This window comes from Caretta caretta, chromosome 2 (assembly GCF_965140235.1).
Source record: "Caretta caretta isolate rCarCar2 chromosome 2, rCarCar1.hap1, whole genome shotgun sequence".
Taxonomy (NCBI): Eukaryota; Metazoa; Chordata; order Testudines; family Cheloniidae; genus Caretta; species Caretta caretta.
The window spans coordinates 191816088-191828925 of NC_134207.1; positions in this window are offsets into that span (position 1 = coordinate 191816088).

A 12838-nucleotide genomic window follows, 5' to 3' on the forward strand; every position below is an offset into this window, starting at 1 on the left:
TCTAGCCTTTGCGCAATGGATATTAATGAAGCCCATTTCAGTAAGCTAAGGAAAACCATGTAACTTCATTGCAAACTTTCCTGGGAAATTGAAATAGTTAAACATTGTTTTAAAATATGGCTCTACTTTAAGCCAATATTTAAACCTAAATTATATAGTAAAATACTGACATGAAGTTGGTCCATCACTGGGGAACCTCTACTCTCCCCTGCAGCAGAATCTGGAGGGGAAGGACTGGGCCACAAATATACTTAGAGGGGAAAGGTCACAGATCATTACTAGCCAATAAAGGGCCCCAGGATACACAGCGAACAACAACAAAAAAAGAAGCACCGTGCAGAGGATGCTAAGAGCTGGCACAGGGGAAAGAGACAGGAGCTCTGCCTCTATGCTGTATGGTTGGAAACTTGACAGGAAAGTAAGGGGGTGGGAATGTGAGCTACAAGAAGGACACTAAAGGGAGTGTGGAAAGGGAAATGTGAGGTGCAGAAGATTAGGGTTCAGTTCTTGGCATTAACTTCCTGTGTGACCTTGGGCAAGTCACTTAATCTTTCTGTGCCTCAGTTTCTCATCTGTAAAATGGGATGACAACACTTCCTTTCTTCCACAGTTTCTCTGTCTTGTCTATGTAGGTTGTAAGATCTTCAGGACAGGGACTGATTCTTACGATGTGTTTGTACATGCCTAGCATAATGGGGGGGCCTTGACCTTGAGTGCATCTCTAGGTGCCACCATGATGCAAATAATAATAAATAAAAAATGTGGGGAGATGAGGGGCTGTTGTGTGCCTCCAGATGTCAGTGGTTTGGAGAAGCCTTCAGACTTTTGGAGACATATCCCAACCTGTTTGGGCTTTCTTGATAGTATCTTACTGTTTACTTTGTACTTCTATGTTGTTTTACAATACTCGTCAATCTGGAGACCTTTACGTTATTTAGAATTGCAATGCCTAACCCCTATGGGGCCTGCTGCCCAGTGGAGTTTTCAGCTCCAACCTAGGTACCTGGGCTGCCCGTACAATGCTTGGGGAGAATTAGGCACCTAATGAAGGGATTTTCAGAAGCCAGCCAGTTAAGCAGGGATCTGCCTAGTGAAATGCCATGGAGAGGCACAGGGAGAGGTGAGGAGCTTAAGCGCCTAAGTGACTGACCTGGTGCACCTGGCTGACAGGCAAGAGACAGGCACCACCCTCAGCTCAGGATCCTCAGCTGCAAACTCTCTCCAAGAGTTGCGCATATAAGCAAGGTCAGCTGTTTAAGTAGCCCATGTTCTAGCAGCTGGATCTCTCTCTCTCTCTGTTTCTCCTGCTCACACTCGCTAACTCTCTTGCAATCGCCCTACATTTCCCTGTGACCCCAGTGTTTTGTGAGGGTGTTCTGCTGCCCCCTGCACCTGCCTCCAGCCCTCCTGATGCGGGGACTGGCAAGTACCAGGTGTTAGGTCTGCTGTGAGCATGCCTATGGGATTGGACCCCACTAGCAAGCTAGACGGTCCCCTGCCTAGTTTGAGAATCCTGCTTCAGCTTGAGCTAAGATTGTGAGCAGCTTGTTAGCCGTGGGACAGTGTTTTTTCACTTAGGTGGCTTTCAAATGCTGATTGATGGAAACTTGAGCACCTAGGGGGAGAGGCAACAGCTGAGCAGCAGCTTTGAAAAGGCCAGTGGTGCCTAAATGGTGGATTTAGGTGCCTGAAGAGGCAGACAGATGCCTAAGTATCTTTAAGGATATCGGCCTCTCTCTCTGTCTGTCTCTCTCTCTCTCTCTCCAGTCATATCACACATGCAGGCTCATGCTCTCCCCTTTGAGGAGGTTGCACTTCCCATCACCTCCTAGTAGCAATCAGCCTGTGGTGCTCTTGAGGTCAATCCACATTGCTCCAGTCCCAATGTATGTTTATATTGCTACTAGCTAATGGAGATTCTTTTTAAGCTCAAGGGCAGGCTCCTGAGCTTTGGGAGCAAGAACATAAGAATGGCCATACTGGGTCAGACCAATGGTCCATCTAGCCCAGTACCCTGTCTTACGACAGTGGCCAGTGCCAAGTGCCCCAGAGGGAATGGACAGAACAGGTAATCATCAAGTGACCCATCCCCTGTCACCCATTCACAGCTTCTGGCAAACAGAGGCTAGGGACACGGTCCCAGGATCACAGCTCTCCTCCTTCCCACACTTTGGTACAAATCCGGATTGCAGGGCTGGCTTGAGTTGTGGAGATGGGTGGAGATCCAACCAAGTAGTGGATCAGCTGTACAGCCATTCCATGGAGACTGGATCAGTGGTAGTCCCTTGGCCTGGGCCCACTCGTGCCCCACCTACCATGAGCAGGGTGTTCCGTGGTGCACAGAGGATGCTCTCCACCTGCACAGCTCTCATCCTCTAACTTCCCTGAGCACTAGAACCTCATCATTTCCACTGCACAGGGGTTTTTCAAAGCCATGGGGGAGAGGGCTGAATTTGCCCCTTTGTTCAGTAAGCACAACATTGCAAGCCTGTATGTAAACTGCCCAAATGTCCTCCACCCTCAGCTAAAGGCCTGCTCTGCTCTCGTCCATCAAAAATCACCTGAGTTGCTGACTTCTGTGGGACTTGTAGCTCAACTTCTCTCAGGGTTTAGCTCCTGAACTTTTGTAGGGGTGGGGGTGTATATGATTGTGGGTTTTTAAATCTGAATCTCTCAGTGCAGATCTTACAAGACAAATGGAGCTGACACAAGTTTATGTCTACACACATTGCAGTGCCTTCTTCCACAGCAAATAGATTGAAAACTTGAAACTGCATCTTCCCCAGTTCAGTGATTGGTGCTCAAAAATCCCTATGGGATACTTTTGCCTCCAGATGAATAGCTACTGCTGTTCTTGCCAAAAAGGTACATGCCACATAATAATGCACAAGAAACACCTCCAATTGCTGCTGTCCTTTATCGAAATATGAGGAACAATTACATAACAGCTGCATATAATTACTACTTCAGATGATGTGCCCTTTTCCAACCAAAAAAAATAACATAATTTTGCATTTAGTATGAAAAAAACAAGGTTATTTTTCTACTTTTTTTAACTGCATACTGATTAAAAATAACCTGTTGGAATCAAACTAAAATTGTTCTTTTTGTCAGATTTATTTTTAAAACAAGGGTCATTCATTTTATTTCTAGTGTGTCCTACACCACAGTTTTGGGCACCTGACAAAATGGAACTAGCACAAATCATAAACTAAAAGGCAGCACAGCCTAATAAATAAAAAAACAAAGCCAAATGCAGCAGAGAGCCAAGAACGAGAATACCCCCACTGCTCTCCAGCTTGCTACTAAGCAAAGTATATTCTCAAACTTTGCTTTGGGCTGTGACCCAAAAAAATGCCTCCCCCCAATCTTCCCGTGACCCATATATCCTACCATCCTTTGCAAAGGATTTTGGGATTTGGTCATGGGGCAGTATTTTGGGCATTATGCATTTTGTGAGTTGGAAAGTGGGCTGATGCTGCTGGGGAGTGGGAACCTGTTTGATGAGGGGGCTAGACTGTGGCATGTACTCCACTTCTATCTTTTTCCCAAGAGCCCCTGTCTCCTTAGCTCACTCTCCCCCTCCAAAAGAGTTTGTCTACCTACCCCTAAGAATTCTTGTGTCCCATCCCACAGCCCCTCTTCCTAATAGGGGGCTCTATATCTAACCTTTGCTGCATGAATTGGGAGAGGCTTGGCATGTGTTAAGAGTTGACCCTGGTTTGGTCTAGCCATGTTGGGGAGCCAAGTTCCAACCCTTCCTCCCTCCCTACTGAGCAGCTAGCTGGCACTGTCTATGTCTCTGCTGTATGGGCAAGTAGAGTTCTTGTATTCACTCAAAAGCCTGTACAGGAGAGGTTTACCCACCCACATTTTCCTGTGGGTGACGATCCACTACTGAGGAAACCTCCCATTAGGTAATACTACATCCTGAACACAAACCCCTTTCTTCATCCTTTTCCAAACCAAAATGTTAACTCACTTCAAGACAGAACAAGTAAAACCTGGGGTACAAATTCAGCTTAAAAATGCAGAGTTCACAATCAATCCTGATAGAGACTCATTGTTTTGTGTACATTTTTGACTTGTTTGTGATTAGAGGAGATGGGCCCACACCAAAAACCCAGCCCCAGACACTACCGTACTTTGCAGAAGTTTAAATCAGGACTTGAACATTGTGGCTCAGGCCCATTGCTAACATACAGCATGGTGTGGCTTTTAGATCTGACACCCAGGGGTTCCCTAGTAACCCAAAGCTAAGGGTTATGGGGGCTGTGTGATTGTGCTGAGTTCCTAAGTGACTGCAGCAGGGCAGGGTCTCTTTCCTAGCTGTTACTGCCTTGTGATCAGGGTTTTTCTGTCCCTCTAGAAGAGCTTCGCAGGATGAGAGGGAGCCAATAGTCATTCAGTGTTCAGATACCACGGTGATGAGCACAATATGAGACCCTGAATGGAATTCCTAAAGACTTGCTGAGGGTAATGCACACCGTAGCCTTTGAAGATCCCAGAGCACCGAGCTCCAGCAAGCAAGTGAGCATACCACAGGTCCCTCAGACATATCTAATGGTAAAAAGGAGGCTGTCTGGGAAGGGGGAAGCTCAGCGTCTGGGGGATATTGTGGAGGTTTGGGTTGTACATAAACCTGAACATCTATGTGAAGCTACAACAGTTGGTTAATTGATAGTCCCTGTGAATCAAATCCTTTGCAGTTCAGTTTGTAAAACTTATGTGAGCTAAACCCTGTCAGGTTTGCACAGACCTAATGGCAACGTTCTGAGGAATGGCTGACCCTGAGGGGAGACGTATGCCCTTCAGAAACCTAGCTTGTGCGCCGTGACAAGCTCACAGTATTGTCACATAGCCTGTTATGGGTCCAACGGGTGAAGTATTCTTTGTTTCTTTCTTCAAATCCCTTTCACTAAGGTTCCATCCCAAGTTAGCCATGACACTTACAACCTCCAGCATTTTTTCAGATATATCCAAATAACGAAAGGAATAGCTCATGACTCACGTCATGGTCTTGGAGTAAGTTTATTACTTTTCTTCAGCTTTGACACTGCATTTCCTTGGGCTTACAGGGGAATCTTGTTCTTTAATATATAATGCCGTTTAAGGTAATGATGGCGTTGGCCTTATAAAGAGTATTTTTGAAAGTTATTCATTTCCTTTTATGAAAGCCTTAATAAGTGAATAAATAATGCAGTCATGATTATTGTTTTATATACTCAGTGCTGTGAATAAGAGCCAAAAGAATTACAGGCTCTTATGGAACTGCAGCATTACTACAGAATTCAAAGCTCTTAGTCCTTATGCTTTTTGATAATCGCCTCTTCCTCTCACCAACAACATGTCAGGAATTCTGATTTCCTTATTGTGGCCCCATCCCCTTGCATGAAAAGAGATACCACAAATAAGGTAAAAGGAGCCTGAAAATTGCTTCAGCATAAATTCTACTTTCTCAGGCACACAGGTCTATTTTTCCTCAGGGGAGATACAAGGGAACACAAGGGGAATGGCATTGCTGCTTGGTTCTACTCCTTATTTGTAAGGTTCTGTGACATATAATTAGGACTTAAACATAAGTTATAATGAATGAGACAAGACAAGACTTTAGAACATAAAGTCTTATTTATAGACCTCTTATGCTGTATTTTGCAAGATGTCATTCCACTTTTCATGCTTTCCTGCTGGAAAATTTTTTATGCAGAACAAAATCAGTTGGTTTTTTTTGTTTGTTTTGTTTTGTTTTTTAGGGTTTACTGTGAATCTAGTGCTTGTGAATCGAGACTCTTCATTTATTCTGAGCAAGAGCATCTATGTTACTTAATATTTATATTCTGTCATATCTTAGCCCTAAAGCCATTTGGCAAGATTTTCAGGGTTATTCTTTTACTTCCTATGTTATTGTGATCTTCTTTTTCCTCTGTCATGTTCCTTTTCCTTGAAGTAGCAATTATGTCCACTCTGTCAATATTATTTTTTGTTAATATCTACTCGGTGCAGTACCTACTCATTTGAAAACTTTCATTCAGACACCTGTTTCTATTTGCTCTCTGAAAGCCTCTGCTGACTCTGGGTTTTCAAGGCCCAGTGTTTAACATGAATTTTGATAAAGCCTCATTTGCATACCATGGAACTGACTGATGGATCAGCATTTTGATGTCGACGAGATAAATCTGTGTGAGCCAAAACAGGAAAACAAATGAGATCTCATAATTCAATACCACTGCCAAAAGGCCAATACATTATCTAGTGAGTACAGAGAAGAATTGTAAGTAAAACCAAGGATGTGATGATGCCACTTTCTACAGGCTTTGTAACTATCATATCTCAAACTTCTACAGAGTTTTTAAAGGAATGTTTGTACTATTTTCCTCCAAGGCCTTCTGCAAAACTTAGCTCTTCCGAGATATCCACCAATAACTGCAATATGATAATGGTTAGGCAGGTGGCAAGTTGTGATCACTGCTCCTAAGTGACTAAAAATTGCATGCAACCTGTTATTTTGGTTATTCCAGCTTCTCTGCCTCCTTTCTCAACCTACTTGTTTGTCTCATCCATTTTTATGTCTTAACTTACAATCTAAAAGATATCTGGGAAAGTGATTCTCAAAAAGAAAAGGAGTACTTGTAGCACCTTAGAGACTAACCAATTTATTTGAGCATGAGCTTTCGTGAGCTACAGCTCACTTCATCGGATGCATACTGTGGAAACTGCAGCAGACTTTATATACACACAGAGATATATAACAGAACGCCACTAGCCGTCACCTTCAGCCCCCAACTAAAACCCCTCCAACGCATGATTAAGGATCTACAAACTATCCTAAAGGATGACCCAACACTCTCACAAATCTTGGGAGACAGGCCAGTCCTTGCCTACAGACAGCCCCGCAACCTGAAGCAAATACTCACCAACAACCACATACCACACAACAGAACCACTAACCCAGGAACTTATCCTTGCAACAAAGCCCGTTGCCAACTGTGCCCACATATCTATTCAGGGGACACCATCACAGGGCTTAATAACATCAGCCACACTATCAGAGGCTCATTCACCTGCACATCCACCAATGTGATATATGCCATCATGTGCCAGCAATGCCCCTCTGCCATGTACATTGGTCAAACTGGACAGTCTCTACGTAAAAGAATAAATGGACACAAATCAGATGTCAAGAATTATAACATTCATAAACCAGTCGGAGAACACTTCAATCTCTCTGGTCACGCAATCACAGACATGAAGGTCGCTATCTTACAACAAAAAAACTTCAAATCCAGACTCCAGCGAGAAACTGCTGAATTGGAATTCATTTGCAAATTGGATACTATTAATTTAGGCTTAAATAGAGACTGGGAGTGGCTAAGTCATTATGCAAGGTAGCCTATTTCCCCTTGTTTTTTCCTACCCCCGCCCCCCAGACGTTCTGGTTAAACTTGGATTTAAACTTGGAGAGTGGTCAGTTTGGATGAGCTATTGCCAGCAGGAGAGTGAGTTTTTGTGTGTGTGTGTGTGTCCCCGGGAAAAGGGGGGGGGGTGAGAGAGCCTGGATTTGTGCTGGACATGGCCCACCTTGATTACCATGCACATTGTAGGGAGAGTGGTCACTTTGGATGAGCTATTACCAGCAGGATAGTGAGTTTGTGTGTGTGTTTTTTGGAGGGGGGTGAGGGGGTGAGAGAACCTGGATTTGTGCAGGAAATGGCCCACCTTGATTATCATGCACATTGTGTAGAGAGTTGTCACTTTGGATGGGCTATTACCAGCAGGAGAGTGAGTTTGTGTGTGGGGGGGTGGAGGGTGAGAAAACCTGGATTTGTGCTGGAAATGGCCCAACTTGATGATCACTTTAGATAAGCTATTACCAGCAGGACAGTGGGGTGGGAGGAGGTATTGTTTCATGATCTCTGTGTGTATATAAAGTCTGCTGCAGTTTCCACGGTATGCATCCGATGAAGTGAGCTGTAGCTCACGAAAGCTCATGCTCAAATAAATTGGTTAGTCTCTAAGGTGCCACAAGTACTCCTTTTCTTTTTGCGAATACAGACTAACACGGCTGTTAGTCTGAAACCTGGGAAAGTGATTGTCATTTACTATATGTGTGCCTACAAATCCTAGCACAGTGGATCTCCACGCTGCTTGGTTTATAAGCTCCACCATAATTTACATGTTAGATAAAATAATAATAACAAATATAAGAATCAAAAGAAGTTGCAAGCAATCTTGGATGCTCCAAAAGAAAGCACTAAGGGTTCCATTTTGCAACCCTTACTCCATGAGTAATCCTTACTGTGTGTTCCGTCCCATGGATTGGAAGACCAGGAGCTAAAACAGTCTCTTAATCTTTTTTTTTTGGAGTTGTAATATTGCTGTAAATCCTGTGGGGGTAGGGCTAGAATAGCTATTGGATTTGATTCAGTGATGTTATGATGGAGGATACACAATGGACACCTGGGGGGGGGGTTCTGTTTGGGGAACCATATCTGAAAATGCCGGTATGTAACAGCTAACTCTAAGTCAAAAGGATGGGATTCCCTGAGCCATAATTTAAAATCTAAGGAAGAATATGGTAGCAACTAAAACACTCCTAAAATGCTCATGTAGTATACTGGCTTGGTTCATGTGATCTTGGCTCCCCCTAGTGGCCTTTCCTAGTGACTATACAGCTTACCAGTAGCTTATCCGTAAAGGAGGTTTCCTTAGTGTTTTGGGGTCTTGGTCTAATCCCTTGTATCTGGTCATAGTTTGTTATAAATCTGCATGCACTGTGGGACAGAAAGCTCTGTGAGACCGCAGATACGATGAGTTTATCTACTGTTGGAAGTATGTACTACAGTGGCCTCGTCTATGTGATCATGACACCCTCTTGAGGGCTGCCTCACCTCCTACAGGTTTAGATCCAGTGATTAAAGACCCATGTTTTTGATATGAGCTGCTGTGTCCGGGCATAAGTAACCACAGTTAGCTACACTGGCAGAGTTCTAAGTTCCAAATACTTCACAGGTAACACTCTTGTTGAACCATGTGTAGAAAATCTGAGTGGGAAACAGATCCAGTGGCACCTTCAAGACTAACCGATTTATTTGGGCATAAACTTTCGTGGGTAAAAAATCCACTTCTTCAGATGCATGGAGTGAAAATTACAGATGCAGGCATTATTATACATGAAGAGAAGGGAGTTACCTTATAAGTGGAGAACCAGTGTTGACAGGGCCAATTCAATCAGGGTGGCTGTAGTCCACTCCCAGTAATTGATGAGGAAGTGTCAATACCAAGAGAGGGAAAGTTGCTTTTGGAGTGAGCCAGCCACTCCCAGCCATAATGTGATATATGCCATCATGTGCCAGCACTTCCCCTCTGCCATGTACAGGGGCCAAACCGGACAGTCTCTACGCAAAAGGACAAATGGACACAAATCAGACATCAGGAATAGTAACATACAAAAGCCAATAGGAGAACACTTCAATCTCCAATTTTCTATAACAGATTTAAAGTAGCCATTCTTCAACCAAAAAACTTCAAAAACAGACTTCAAAGAGAAACTGCAGAACTAAAATTCATTTGTACATTTAACACCATTAATTTGGGCTTGAATAGAGACTGGGAGCGGCTGGCTCACTATAAAAGCAACTTTTCCTCTCTTGGAATTGACACCTCCTCATCAACTATTGGGAGTGGACCACATTCACCCTGATTGAATTGCCCCTGTCAACACTTGTTCTCCTCTGATAAGGTAACTCCCTTCTTTTCATGTATAATAATGTCTGAATCTGTTATTTTCACTCCATGCATCTGAAGAAGTGGGTTTTTTACCCACGAAAGCTTATGTCCAAATAAATCTGTTAGTCTTTAAGGTGCCACTGGACTCCTCATTGTTTTTGTGGATACAGACTAACACGGCTACCCCTCTGATACTAGATTTTACATGAAGCAACTGCATAATAACATGCACATAGGTTTTACTGTTCAATATGAACTCTATAGGCAAACTGACATGGGAATTCTGGGACAAGTATCCTTCATGCTTTGTAACAGGCAAGCTGTTGGAGTTTGTGGCTACTTACATTTCTTACCAGACATATCTCTAAATTTATCCCTCTGTCCTTATAGTCAGACTTTTTGGGTGTTTCTTCAAGGACATATAGAGATTATTATTTAATGGTCACAAGTGAAATGTGCTTTGATTCAACCTCATAATCCAAGAGACTAGCCTAACCTTTTGCAATTTGGAGACAAACTGGACAATAAGTAGACTGTGAAGTTGAATGTACAGATGCTGAGGCTGAAACCCAGCTATAACCTACTAAGCTCCTACATAATAACTAATTAGTTTTATTTGTAGGATAGGAAGTGAGTCAAAACCCACATCTGCAATTTATTGCACTAAGTCCCAGTAGTGTAGGAGTGCTGCTTTAAAGGAGCATGAATCATAGTTGCTTGTTTAACTGAGCACCTCCAGCTTCATTCACGCAACCTAAGGCCTAGAAAGGACTGCTGGAGCCTCATGCTGGAGAAATATAGTGATAGTTTCCTTTCCTCCTTTTCTTGATGAATATGAAAATCAAGTTTGAATTGGAAATATGTGATATGTCTCATTAATCTCTACTTTATCCTGCTTTTTAACCACTTGCCTTCTGCTATTGGCTTTTTGGAATTGGATGCAAAGTGGATTCTTTATTGCAAGCCGATTAAAAATCACTACCCTTTTCTCTAACTAAAAAAAAAAGTGAATATTTGAATTTTTTTTATTTATCAATTCTTAAATACACTAATAAAACCTGCGGGGCTAGAAATGGAATCATGGTGTCTGTGGGCTGAGGCCTGTCGAACTGTCTGGTGAGCATTACAGTTTGTGCTCCATAATCTAATATTTCCAAACTGACCATCTTGGGGTGGGGGGGTTGGGGGTGGAAGAGGGTGTATGCAACCCAGATGCTTGCATTGCAGCATTTATTTGTGAAAATACGGGAGGAAACCATAGACAGGATACACAGTTCTTGTCTTTGTTTTGGGGTACTTTTTGTGCAGACTTGTTGGGTCGGGTGACTCTTCTTGATGGGCCAGAATCATCTAGAAATTGAGTATGGCAGGCACTAGGAATGTTCATTACCTGTTTGAAGTTATTTGTGTGATTTCCATTGTTGGCAAGCAGCCTGGGCAGGACACACCCAGTGTCACCAAACAGAAATCGAGGGGAAATGGATGGGTTTATAAGAAGAAGGCATGGGAGCCTTTCATACTAAAAGATTCAGTGGTGCAAGAACCAGAAAGGTCTGCTGCAAGATCTGTTGTCCAGGGACTTTGGCAGTTTGTTGGATTTAGCCTGGAGGTTCCTTCACCCCCCTGAGAAGAGGATGACTAGAATTGGTGCAGGCTCAGCAGAATGCAGGCTGTCATTGCAGAGCCTCAAGGGGTGTTTGCAGGAGACTGTGGGACTATCATTTGTCTCCCAGACTTTAAAGAGCTAGTGTGCCATACAGAGAGTTTGAACACCCTTTCACAGAGACAGAGAAAGGTAAAGCCTCCCAGGGGAGAGCCCTAGCAGACTGTATGTATGTGTTGTGCATAGTTATATTTTACATTAGAAAGCATCTTTAAATGAGTTGTTACTGACTATATTCACAATTGCTTCAAGGGCTATTACTAAGCTGTCATGTACTGTATTTAGATAGATAGATAGATTTAGTATTAATTTGCCTGTAGAGATTTTGTCATTCTCCAGCTAGCAGAGATTTAACTTGTATAATATATAGATATAAAGATCAACATTTTGAAAAGACTAAACTCTGTCTGTGCTGCACACAGCTGGAAGGCAAGATAAGGTGCAGGAAGGGGAACCAAATACTATATTTGATATTAGTATATTGCCTCCCCCAAACCTGTTACCTACACACACACACATGTAGCTCTGGCCACAAGTTAAAGCTGCCTGTATCTGGCAGACCCCACACCTATCCAATAATGGCCTGCAGAGAAACAGGCTTCTACAATCAATTCAATTTATTTAAATTCAGTTTAATTATGCTTTATTGGCATGACATGCTATGCAGGCATTGCCAAGGTGCTAGATAGGCAGCATTTTCAGGTCTCCAAAAGAGATAGGTATACTCTTCCCAGGATGGGGCAGTATCACTACGGAACAGGCTTGCTTTGCAAACTTTAACTTCCTAACCAAGAGTACATATGTTCTCACTATGTTCAGTTATTACACTAAAAAGAGTATGGAATGTTGCCTCTAAGCTAGAACTCAATTTCACAACAGCGCAGTCTACTTCATATTAATTGAAATCTATGGTTAAATTTCTGGACAAAAAATGTTGTGGCTGCAAATAAAGATGACTCTGAGGATATATTTCTGTAGAAACTGGCCTAAATCACAGTGATAGGCATAATATCAGAATATTAATGTAATTTATATTTTAAAGTTCATGAAACATATGTATACATTTTTTTCAGATCTTTCTATAGTATTGGGGGGCAGGATGTTATGTTTATCAAAGACATTCTGAAATTATTTATATATTTTTGCATTTTCAGTAATTATTTTGTGTGGTAATATACACATATCATGATAATGTTTTCTGATATATCTGTTACTTTGGTGCAATTCTATTTTAAGAAGCACATGCATGTTTGTAAACAAATGAGATATAAGAATATAATTAAGAATGCAGGGGTCTTCATTAATGGTCTAAACATGTTGCAAATATAAAAATATATTTAATTAAACATACCTAGAAGTTAAATTCATATTTGTTGTAATCAAAGCTAAGGTTGCTATGTGACTTTTGATTTCTTATTAATATATGAATTTATTGACTGAAATGTTTAT